Here is a 13511-nt window from a genome sequence, read left to right as displayed (position 1 = left end):
GTCATTTATTTTGGGGTCTGGAATTCTAATAAGGAAGAGTAGCGGGAGGAGAGGGACTGGTGTTATACCCCTTGTTCTCTCTCTGTGTGACCTTGGTGACTGTCATGGGGCCTTATTTTTCTGGTCTGTGAAATAGGGCACACTGTCTGCCTGACCTGTTTTTCAGGGTGGTTGTAAGGCTTAGATGAGCATAACGTATGAGAAAGTACATCGTGGATGGAAAACTCTAGTGTAAGGTATTACGATCATTGACACACTTAAAGTGTTAGTGCCAATAGAAATTGTGACTCATTTATAAAGATAATAGACTAAGATACTTTTAATACTTAGCTAGTAGCCTCTATAGAAGTAGGTTTCTTTGTGGTGTGTAAGGCAGCAAGGCCATGTTTTCAAATTAGTTCTTTATTTGGTTGTCCAGGTTAATACTTTTCTGGATCATTTTAGAAGCATAGGCTTCCATGTTGAGTCTGGTAGAGACCTTTTCTTTGTTAAAGCTTTTTCAGACTTCAGAGTACCATTGTGTAAAAACTCATCTACACCAATGTGTTTCAAATAGTTTTGGTCACTGTAAGTAAAAAAGCTGAATCCCCAATTCCTCACATTCAAAAGTGCTCAAAAGTGGCAAAGTCTTTCCATATGCATCACATGTATATATGTTCTACTTATGTGTTTATCAGAACCCATATTTTTAGAATAAAAGTTCTGTAATTATATGCAATTTTCTTTTTTTTGATTATTCAAGCCTGTCATGATTTTGTGTTTAAATTTGGATGCTATGTAAACCTAGACATATAGCCAGACACTTGCATACAAGTGTTAATAGGAAAAAGAATATGTCATAGAAAACCTCATGATGATTTATTTTAATTTTATTTTTTTTGAAATATATTTTATTGATTTTTTACAGAGAGAAAGGGAGTGGGATAGAGAGTTAGAAACATCGATGAGAGAGAAACATCAACCAGCCGCCTCCTGCACACCTCCTACTGGGGATGTGCCCGCAACCAAGGTACATGCCCTTGACCGGAATCGAACCTGGGACCTCTCAGTCCGCAGGCCGACGCTCTATTCACTGAGCCAAACCGGTTTGGCAATTTTTGAAGAATTTGAAGAGGAATTTGAACTGAAAGTGCAACATTAAATGAATCTTTCTATTATGCCTCTAATTATCCTTCGATAAGAGTTACATTGATAATGCAGCCCTTTTGAAAGTGCCATATTATTAGCTGGTTTAGGTTGCTTGCCAGTGTAATAATATATAACACTTTGTGTTGTTTGTTGCTCCTTTTACATTTGGGGAGAACATAACCCAGAAGACTGTTTTGTGCCAGAAAGTCAACTGGGTGTTTTCTCGTATTTTTATTTAAGTTCGTTTTTTTAATCAACTCAGTGAAGCAGGAGGCACTGTCTTCAGTTTACCAGTGAAGGAATTCAGCGACAGGGAGATTAAGTAATCACTCATTTATGGATAATAAAGACCATTATAAACTGATGAACCAAAATAGATACAGAGGCAGAGCAGCATTGAACAGACTGTCAAACTACAGTGGAAGCCTGGGGAGGGTTGGGGTGTGGGGTAAGAGATCAACTGAAGGACTTGTATGCATGCATATAAGCATAACCAATGGACATAAGACACTGGGGGGTAGGGGAGGCCGGGGGAATATCAAGGGGGGGAAAAAGGAGACATATGTAATACTCTTTGTAATACTTTAAGCAATAAAACAAAATTTTAAAAAAAGTAATATGCTTAAGGAATTACATCACTCTAATTACGTCTATATTTTTTCACTATTCTGAGCTCCCTCTACAATAAGATTGGTTGGTATAAATTACCTGCATTGTTGTTAATAAGGACTTTTACAAAATTAAGTTCTGACTTCCTTAGGATTTTTTTCTTCAAAATGTCTCATTAAGTTACACTTTAGAGATGAGCTTCAGGTTTAAAGTCTAATTTTATTAAAATTTTATTTTTAAAACAATTGGAGTTAGCAGAGTGGGGCTGGAATGTCTACTTTTAAATTAGATCCCAGTGCTTATTAGCAACTAGATTACTTTCAACAAATGTTAGCTATTACTATTTTAACTGTATCTTTTCAGTAGCCTGTCTTAATCTCCAGGTTTATCTGAAAATAATAGTTTTAAATGATGGTCTTAATAGCATCTAATATGTATAGATTGTTAATTTTGTAACTAGATACTGTGTTAAGGATGTAAATATATTATTTTGAGCCCTAACTGGTTTGGCTCGATGGATAGAGCGTCGGCCTGCCGACTGAAGGGTCCCAGGTTCGATTCCGGTCAAGGGCATGTACCTTGGTTGTGGGCACATCCCCAGTTGGAGGTGTGCAGGAGGCAGCTGATCGATGTTTCTCTCTCATTGATGTTTCTAACTCTCTATCCCTCTCCCTTCCTCTCTGTAAAAAAAAAAATCAATAAAATATATTTTAAAAAATATATTATCTTGATATCTTATTATTTGCTACTAGAGGCCTGATGCATGAAATTTGTGCAAGAGTAGGTCTTCGCAGCCGGGCTGCCTGGATCCTTCCCTTGCAGGTGCCGGCTTCATCCCAGAAGGACATCCGGAAGGACATCCAGTCTAATTAGCATATTATGTTTTTATTATTACACATTGGTTTTTGATTTGTAGTTTTTTGTTTTTGTAGGTTTAAAAAAATAATCAACTACAGTATTAGAGATTTTTGCCAGTTGAAGAGGAATTCAGTCAGAATACTTTGGGTTTTGGAATGGGCTAACTTGATACCTTTCACATTGTTCTGTATTTGGGAAAGTAACCAGTTTATCTTAGTTGTAGCACAACCAGGCATCTGCTGGTTTGTAGGAAACAGAGAATTGTTATACCTCTTATTTCCATTGCTTATGAAATCTCAACATGGAGTTACTTTAATACTTAGCCTTTCTGTGTAGGAATATTTTTGCGAAGCTTAGTTTTCAGAAGCAACTGAAAAAGCCAGGGCAGAGGATTGGGAGATTGCTACCAGGGACCAGATTTGAATGGGTTATAGTATAGTCTTGGCAGCTGGCTGGTTGGAGGGCAAAGCATTCCTGGCACTTCGGCTTTTGTAACTGTGGCCATGAGGATGCCTCAGCTTCTTCAGTGAGCTTTGTTGTCTGGCCACACTCTTCAGCAAGGGGCTCTTTGGACTAGACTTTGACCAGACTTCCGGAACATTTATTCAGCTATGCTAAGAGTTAATTCCTGTCTTGCACAGAGATATCATTTCACGTATCTAGCTAGCTTTGACACCATTTTATGATTGTACTTCACAGTCTCAACTGCAGAATGAAAGGCAGATTGTTAGATTTTGGAATGTGAGATCTTAAGGAGTCTTAAGTGCTTCTGAAATCCTAAAATAACCCATCCAGATGCTCTGGTTGTGCTGGGTGTGCATCTGTATTTAAATGATGTCTTTGAGTGGTGAGGTTGCAGAGGACTGGTGTCACCTTGTCTGTGACAGGAAGTCTTATTTGCTTCTCTTTGGCCCTTACAAGGCATAGGACATGTTACTTAAAAGATGGAAGAGCACAGCCCACCAGGACAGAAAGATAGGTTTTCTAAGGTGTAACATGTTCTTGGCTTTTTCAATCTGAGTTTTCTCATTTACGTCTCCTTTCAAAAAAATTATACCTTTTCATTTTTAAACATTCTTTGTTCTCTGTTTCTTATACTCATCCTTTTCTTCTATTTTTGGGGAGTCCTGGGGTCAGAAAGAAAGGTTAAGTACATGGTCTCCTATGTGGATGGCTGGCATTGTAAGTGTACGTGATCATGTTTTTTGTCTCTGGACTGTTTCCAGTGTTCCAAAAATGTGCATAATTTGTACTTCAACTATATATTTTAAAGGTTCGTGTTTTAAATATTATTTACTTAGGGTTTTTTTTGTTTGTTTTTTGCATGGTTCACACATAAAAAAAAGTATAGAGCGGAGAGTCTTATTTCCTCCTCTGTGCACATCTGCCTAATCCCGACCCCCTAATGATAGTGGGTGATTTTAGTTGCGTGTTTATTCTTCCAAAGATTAAAAACATCCATATATAGACCCACAGAAAATATATCCCCCCACTTTCAAAATTACATCTATATACCTGCCCCTTGCTTATTTATTTAACATAAGATATAATTTGGGGATCTTTCTAGGACACAGTACATGAAGAGCTCCCTTGTGTGGTGATGGGGTGTGTGCATGCGAGTGTGTGTGTGTATGCGAGTGTGTGTGTGTGTAACCATTACAGAGTGTTCACAGCTACAGTGAATATCCTTTACATATGTAATCTGGTAAATTTCTGTTGGGCCAAAGGGTGCTTGAATCTCTAAATTCAATAATTATTGTAGTAGCCGTTTGCACTACTTCCAGCACTGTCTTAGGAATTTTAAAAAAAATCAAGTTGCAATTAAGTGGGATGCAACTTTTTCAAAAGTCACATATTAAAGCAGAGTAAATTTTTAAGTGTAAAATTCTATGTGTAGTCATAGCTGCCACTCCAGTCAAAACAAAGACATTTTTTTGTAGTCTGTCCCCTCTGATAGCCCTGCCTCAGGCAACCATTGATGTGATTTCTGGTCTTATAGTTTTGCCTTTTCCAGAATGTCCTTTCACATCAAGTCATACATATAGTGTGCATCCTTTTGTGTACCTGTCACTTACAAACCATGGTGTACTTGTCAACAACACTAAGAAGTAAATATTGGAACAATACCATTTACTAAACTAGAGACTTTATTTGCATCTTACCAGTCTTCCCACTAATGTCTTTTTCCTGCTCAGGATACAATCCAGGCTACCACATTGCATGTAGCATTTTGAAAAATTTGTTTGTTTGTCTGTTTGTTTTTTTCTTGAGTTGTGAGAGTTCTTTATGTATTCCGGACACAAGTCCTTTATCTGATTGAATGCCACTTCGTAACTTGAATGTTTCTATACAAAATTTTTATTTGTAGCAGAATCATTACTTATTCTCATGTTTGGCTAAATGCATATATATATTTTAATGTTGATTTAATTCATATAACATTAGAGGTATGTAGCTTCTCCACTCATATAACAAATGGATATGTTCTAAAATTGTGAAAAAACTTGTATTTTCAGATTCTACTATAATTTGTAGATATGTACTCAAAAATATTTTCTTTTTTAATCCTTATCCAAAGATATGATTTTTCATTGATCAAAGAGAGAGAGGGAGAGGGAGAGGGAGAGGGAGAGGGAGAGGGAAACATTGATCAGTTGCCTCCTGTAGGTGTTCCAACTGGGGATTGAACCCCCAACCTAGGTATGTGCCCCCCCCCCCCCAACCTAGGTATGTGCCCTGACCTGGAATTGAACCCACATTCTTTTGGTGCACAGGACAACACTCCAACCAACGGAGCCACACCAGCCAGGGCAGAAAAAATATTTTCTTATTGCTGAAATATTACCTATGTGATGTGTGAATCATTTTTTGACAAACATTGGATGTAGCCACATAGAAAACCTTTCATGGTCTAGGAAGTGGCCTAAGAACCTTTTGCATTGAAGCAGATGGTTTCTTAATTTTTTTTTTCTTTTACAGTGAACCTCACTGCAGAAATTTTTGTACTTCACCAGATATCAGTAAACATTCACTGCTTCTATGAGTCCTTATCATAGGACTTAATTAATTTGACAAATGTATACAAAGGGTCTCCTGTGTACCACTCATTATTTTAGGCATTGAGGATACAGCTATGAACAACAAGTCCTTGCTTAGTCCATGGAGCTTACATTCTAGTGAGGGGTGGCGCACAAATAAGAAAATAAATAGCTTGTTAGATGTTGGTAAATATTATAGAAAAATATTAAGTTGAGACAGGCCCCGTTTGGAAGGCTCACGGATAATGAAGTGGTCCTTGAGGGATTGAATGAAGCGACGGAGCCAGCTTTGTGGTGAACAGAGGAGAAAATGTCACAGACTTTCTAGGTGGGTCCGTCTGGGCTTGGCTGGAGCAGTTAGGTTGTGGCAGATGGAAGGTGTTGACACCAGAGGGTTAGCAGGAGAGGCCCAATTAAGGAGGGCCTTTGGCACTTATCTGAGTGTGCTGGGGAACCATTGGAGGGATTTGCGTAGAGGCGTGGTAAGATCACTCTAATGAGAACAGTCAGTGGAGGGGAGAGGGTAGAGGCAGGGAGGCCGATCAGGACTGCTTGCTAATGTAGTCAACTCTTTGTGACAGCAGGTGGTGGGAGGGGAAAACAGTCACATGTTGGATATATCATAAAAGTGGAACAGACAAGATATGTTAGCTGTGGGTATGAAAGATAGAAGACTCGGGGATGACTTCAAGGTTTCTGGAAGGATGAGGATGATATGTTTTGGAGAAGAGGACTTCGGGCTCCATTAAACAGGGATGGCGGGGTGGTGCTGGTGGTGAGAGTGAGGAGAAGTTCAGTTTCAGAACAAGGAGAGTTTGGGATGCCTGTTTGTCATCAAGTAAGGAGTTTGGAGCTCACGGGGCTTAGAGATTTAAGGCTACGGTGCTTTTTCATTCACACCTGACATCTCTTGATCATGAGAAGTATTTCTTTAGTGACATGAGTGCCCAGGACAGAGCTTCACATGCAGGAGATGTTTAATCAGTATTTGTGGAATAAACCTGCAGTGGAAATCTCAATATTGTTTTCTATAATTACATATTTTACTCTAATAGTTTTTGGTGTTTGATGTGTGTATTATTTTCTTTCAAATAAACTTTAATAAAATGTGACTTTATGAGTAGTAATGAGAAGGTTTGATCACCCTTTGTAAGCAGTAATTTCGGGAAATATGTAGACATTAGAAAACAGAGCATGCTGCTGAACTGGAGCAATTGGCACTGCCCCTCATAACCTCCAGTTCAGCAGCCCTGCTGTCCTCAATGGCCATTAATAGCCATTACTTTCTAATGCTCAGACTGTATGGCAAGTTACATTTATGTGCATCGTAGGTTATTTTTAATCAGAAAAAGGGTGTTGGTAGTAACTGGATTTGGCTTTTGAAACTTACTTTGGCTTAACTTTACTGGGTTTAAGAAACTCACTGTATTCATCTATTCAGGCTGCCATAACAAGGTAACTTAGACTGAATGGCTTAAACAATGGGAATTTATTTTCTCACAGTTCTGGAGGCTAGAAGTTTAAGATCAAGGTTCCGACTGACTCAGTTTCTGGCGAGGGCTCACTTCCTGGCTTGCCGAGGCCACCTTCCTGTTGTTCTCACAAGGGCTTTCCTCTGTACAAATGCACAGAGAACGGGAGAGAGCTCTGGTGTCTCTCCCTCATTTATAAGGACACCTATTCCATTGGACCAAGGTCCTACCCTCATGACCTCATCTAACCTTGATTGGCTCCTAATGGCTCCATCTTCACATACCACAGTGCCGGTTAGGGCTTCCCCATATGGAAAGTTTTGTTTGTAGCATTTACCATTATAGCATCTTTAATTACTGGGATTATTTTGCATTTCTACTGAGTGTGACTTTAAGAAAGAACACATCTCTAGGTATTTATAGCCAAGGAATCATTCTAGGTAATGAAAGTGAGTTTGTGAAAAATAAATGGAAGAATAATACAAAGATTTAAGTTTATTGAGAAGGGTAATTTAAATTTCTGAAATGCCTACATTTCATGTAGAATATTTGAATACACGTAACTTATTTACCTACAAAGCACAAAGAATAACAACAATACATGTAAAAAAATGTTCCTTCATCCTGGTGGAATGATTTAGTGACTTAACAAATTGTTCATTTGTAATTAGCATTCAAATAATGTGCTAGGGTTCTTAAATTCTTTTCTTAAGTAGGGTAAATGTGCCCACATATAGATTTAATTGCATTATTAATTTGTTTAACGTTTTCATGGTGCAGTCGACTTTTGCACAGACTGAATTACTAATTAGTGGAACCTTAATGAATATCGTTTAATTTTACCACATAATGTGGCCTGAGACATCATTCATGAGCTTTCCCCAGGGAGGGATTGGACTAAGAGGCATCTCCATAGAGATGTTACATCGGTGTCTGCTTCATCCGACCCTGACACTCCTGAAGGGACCTGTGATCGGGAATAGAAGGAGACACACACACACACACACACACACAATCTAAAAGCATTGATATAGAATTCCCTTCTTTTTGATAAAAAGTGGAAAAGGATAGCATTCAGATTTTTGTGTCTCCATGTTACCCAGCAAAAATAACCAAGACTGTGATACAGATAGTTTGGTTATAGTTTTCACTGCCACACTGCATAAAATTTTATATCCTTTCAGCTTTTGAAATTTAGGCAGGTATGGGTAAAAGTAAGTTCAAACTTTAGCACATAGGATAAGTCTTGTCAAAATTTCACTTTGTTCAAATAAACAGACTTCAGTATACCACTAACCGCGCTCCTTCCTGTGGCGAGTTAGTTAACTTGACATTTGGGACAGCAGTTGCCAACCTTTCGGACCTCATGGACCACCGGGGTTCGCGGGCCACTGGTTGGCGACTGCTGATTTGGGAATTACTGTAGAAAGATTCATATGCAGGAACGGTGTTGGGGGAATTCTCCCCCTCCCCAGCTCTCTTGTTTTTTGAAATGAGGAAAACAAAAACATTTTGAATTTATATTTTCAGTTTGGCTGATTGAAAGGATCAAGAAAACGCAGTGTAATAATTGTACACCATATCTTTGTCTACATACTGTTTCACTGTTTGGAGTGTAAAACTGACCTCTGAGACCCTTTGAGCCAAAAATAACAGGACCGGGGCTTCAGCCCTGTGGTCCTAGATTAGAGTTAGTCCATGCCCACTGAAAGAACACCCAACATAGCTGCCACCTGAAGGGGATTTCTAGACGGGAATGAATTGAAATATGGGAGAAGAAGTCACTTTTCCATGAAATAGGGTCTCAAGCAATTTGGTGCATCTAACTAAGGAACATTTTGAGTGAATGTGGGACTTGCATCATGGGCCGTAACAGTGTGAAATTCACACTCCCGCACCCCGGAGGCGCGCTGTCACAGGCCAGCTACTTGGAGCACTCCACTGGGCTGTGAGGTGCATTGGGGAACACAGGTGAGTAAGACATGTGCAGGGAATTCCCAGTGCAGTGAGGGCGGTGCTCATCTGAGGAGCATTCATCCCGCGGCGTGGAAGTGCCTGATGAGGTGGTGTGGGAAAGAGTGAGGGGAGCTGCAATGTGCAGGTGTCAGATGAGAGACTCCATAGCTGTTTCTAGTGAAAGGATCGTTGGTTCCCAAGCAGCCTCTCCTCTACACTTTCTTCGATCTCATTTCATGTTATAATTATTCTTAGGGCTTTGAGCAGAGCATCCTACACAGTTTAAAGCGGGCATTTAAAGCAGAGAACAAAAGAAAGGAGATGCTAAGACAGTTTGAGCAGTGTTTCCTGTGCTGTCATATATACCCAAAGTATACAGAACACTAATCTATTTCTTAAAGGCTATTTTGGTAATTTTGGATATTAAGCCCAAAAGTAATCTTTTGTTAACTAAGAGTTGTTAAAAGATTTTTTTTTGTTCAATATTAGCAAGTGGACAGTGGACAAAGCAGGCAGTTTTTGTTTTTTGTTTTTCTTTGTTTTTGGTAAGGCACGAACAACTGTGCATCCTACTGATTAAATAGAAAATACCTAAGTAAATGTCTGTCCTAAAAATAGATTCCTTCAGGTTTTTTGGTTTTGTCACACCAGGGGTGGAGTCATTAAACAGGAAGAAGGAAATCCAGTAAACAGGAATTGCGTGCTGCGATATTTTTTTGGAAGGGAAATGGAGGCCCATGCTCGGAGAATGTCAGCGGAATGTTTCACCATTATGAGTACCTTTTTAAGAATGTTGGACTTAAGAGCATGCCAGGGGTCTTTTCTTTCATTGCCACTGTGGATGATGAATGACCTTCACTAGGGCTGCATGTTGTGCTTAAAGATTTGAAAAGTGAATCTAATTGTATTTTCACAGATTAATCCATTGTGGTGGTTAGCCTCAATGTTTTCAATGCTTTATACTCTAAGGATTTTTTTTCCATGTTAGGTAAAGATTGTTTTAGTATAACTTAGACTATTTTGGTATAGCCGTGTGTTTTTACTGTGTGTGTGTGTGTGTGTCTGTGTGTGTGTTCAAGAAATTGGGAAGATGCAAGATATTTATTTCTTTACAATATTAAGTTAGTTTCAGGTGTACAATATAGTGACTAGATATGTATCCAGGTATTATATTGAAAAGCACAGCCCCTTTCTGGAAATCCAGCAGGTAAACAGCAAATAAACCTCAATGTACCTTCCTCTTTTAGAGCAGTTGTTTTTGGAAGCTATATATTAATTCCATAGCATTATTATTTCTTAAAATATTTTGTGGGGGTGTTTCCTTTGTAATGCCAAGTGTCCAGTTGTGCAGTGACAGCTTTAAGTGTTATAAATGTCAGAGGATTGAGGCTTTTCTAATTATGGGGGGATGGATGTGAGGAAAGGGTTTCAGTGATAATTCTCTAGTCTACCAAGGAGTAGAAAACAAAATCAAGGAGACTAGCATGTTATTTAGCAGGTGGGTGCTGGGAGGAGATAATTTAACACTGATAATGCCAATTTAATGTCTGATCTTACAAACAGTGATGTTGAATCTATTTTGTACCTCATTTTTTCCCTAGAAATACATATTAAAAAAGAAATACAAACATTCTAGAACCGAGTCTAAAACAATGTAAGTGAAGGAAAGCCTCCCTTCTGTATACCACCATCCTAAAGGCTCTAATAAGATTTTTGTACACTTGGAAACAAAGTTTTATCATCCTACCAGTATATTGAGATTTAAAAAAAAATAATTTAAGCAAGTGGAGTCATTTTATACATGTAGTTCTTGCCTTTTACATATTCCTGTGAGGGGATCCGAGGTCAGCCTCATTCTGTTCAGAGGATGCACAGTATTCCTGGGCTTCATTGTCATTGATCTCAGTTGTCCCCTAAGGGTGGACATTCATGGTAGTTTTGGATTCCATGTCCCTTTACAAACAGAACTGTGGTGAATATCATTAAATGTGTGTGTTTTTGGATTTTTTTGTGTGTGAATAGATATATAGATTAGATTACTGGCAGTAGAATTACCAAGTCTCTCTCTCTATGTGTATATATATATATATATATATTAAGTATATAAATATATATACATATATAAATATATATATTTAACATTTTGACAGATATTGGCAAATGGTTCATTGAAAAGTTGTGCCAATTTATATTTTCACCACCAGTGTATAAAAATCCATGCCAGTGATACCTTTCATTAAATTTTTACAATTTTGCCAATCTGAGAAATGAAAAATTGTGTTTAGAGAACAATTCTTTGATTCTGAGTGAGGTTGAACATATTTTCATATGTTTACTGGCTAGTGTTGAAGGGTAATTTTAGCCAGTTTTACCTACATAGCAATAAGACATGCTTGATATTAAGTGGTGACAGACCCCACAAAGAGGGGACCCTGAGAGCCCAGCACCTCTGTAACATAAGTGCTCATCTCAGTGCATCAGTGTTGTCTGGGGCATGTGTACAGAGCAGAAGAATTCCCAGTACTTTCTGAGTACATATGACCAAATGTCCTTCCATGTTGTGTACATCTGAGATGATAGGAGTAGCAGCTTTATAGCAAAGATTATTATCTAGGACACTTGGAAAAGACATAATTTGGATGTTTATTTTTCTTTTTTGACTTTGAAAGTAAAAAAGAGGTATCTTAATGCCACTCGGAATATTAAAAATCATGCTAATATTTTGTTTTATTTTTTCCTTTTTGGTTATCATCCGAAGTTAATGAATTTATAGCTTTGACAAAATAAGAAACATTTTTCTCATATATAATAAGTCCAGATTGATTTCTGGCAAAACCAGTAAACAATTTATTTGCAGTATTTGAACATGAATTATAGGATGGAAAAATTCTACGGGTACATTGGCAAGTGGATGGCACCAGATGATCAAATATTTCATTTCTGTGTCTACATTTCATAAGTCAGTTTCACACAACAGCTGCTGTGGAGGAAGGGTTGATTTGCCAGAATACGTCATAGTTTATTTTATGTTATTTAAAAAAAAAACACATAGAAAATAATATGAAATGCATTTAGGCACAAAAGGTTCAACCAAGCAAGTTTATTGCTATGAAGTAAAAAAGATCACTTAAAACATAGAGTTCTAAAAAGAGCCCTCTTTTCACGTTTCAGTGTTTTAAATTATAGAAAGCAATGGTTAATTTTTAAAGTCTTGTAGCTTATAAGCACTAACAGCTAATATCAAGCATTTATTGGATCCTTTCTGTGTAAAACATGTTACCTACATTATGTAAAGAACATATTATCCCATTTTTCAAAAGAGGCTTTGGAAGCGCAGTGGCTTGTCAGGGCCGATGCCAATGGTAAGGGGTAGAGTTGGTGTTGGAATTCAGGGACTTTGGTTCTGGAACTTGTACTCTTAAGCACTGTGTTAGATCGCATCCACATAATCAAGACGAATGCATGTGATTTCCTGTTTATTTTAAAACGTTAAAAATAATCTTCCTTTGGTACTTACAAGGATTAACGAGACATTTATTCTTTCTACAATAAATAACCATTTATTTTAATTTTGTTGATGAAAAATATATTTGTGCTACTCTTGGTTCATATCTTAATCTTCCCTTGTTGGAGTCTCAAAAGTTATGTGAGAACACTCACTGTAAATGGAAACCTGTAAAAGTGAGAGACATAAAAATACATGCTTGGATTGTTTCTTTTCTCCATCTTCTGGCATACTCAGAGAAAATATATTCTTATGCACAAAATATTCCACTGAGCCCATACGAATTGATTAGTAAAAGAAGGATTTGTAAAAAACAGGTGATATAATAGTTTATCTCTACTGAGGACTTGGATTAAATTTTACAAATTTTTTACACCTGTAAGGATATACATATAATGCTCTAGATAAGAGCTTTTATCAAATGTTACATGCTTTAAAGTTGATATTTGATGGGGAGTGAGTTGTATGGAGTATGTATTTCTGGCCTTTTTTTGTTTTTCTTTAGATGGGCAGGGTACTTTTGGGGAAGTGTTTTCTCTGACTCTGAACAAAGGCCTCCTTTTTTGACAGACCATGCTGTTGCCATGGAGACCTTAGGTTCTATAAATGTAGCTTCCAGTAACAGACAAGGATATGACATTGGGTTGTGTCTATGTGTATGCAGTGACAGCACAGTGAAGCCTGTATGTGTATGGTCAGTTTGTTCACCAAAGTTATTTTTTACAGTAGCCAGAAGCCCGTTTGTCTTTTTGCAATCTCCTTTTTTCATATTCATTTGTGTGTGTGTGTGTGTGTGTGTGTGTGTGTGTGTGTGTGTCTGACATAGAGACAACGGAACAGTATAGAGAAAAACCCTTTTTTCCTTCTCTAGTCTCATACTCCTTGCTCTCACCCAGTACCAATCACTGTTGAGAATTTGGTGGATGTCCTTGCAATCTGATTTTA

This window comes from Myotis lucifugus, unplaced genomic scaffold (assembly GCF_000147115.1).
Source record: "Myotis lucifugus unplaced genomic scaffold, Myoluc2.0 scaffold_1, whole genome shotgun sequence".
Lineage (NCBI taxonomy): Eukaryota > Metazoa > Chordata > Mammalia > Chiroptera > Vespertilionidae > Myotis > Myotis lucifugus.
The sequence above is the reverse complement of the archived record's forward strand: the minus strand, read 5'-3'. Positions refer to the sequence as shown.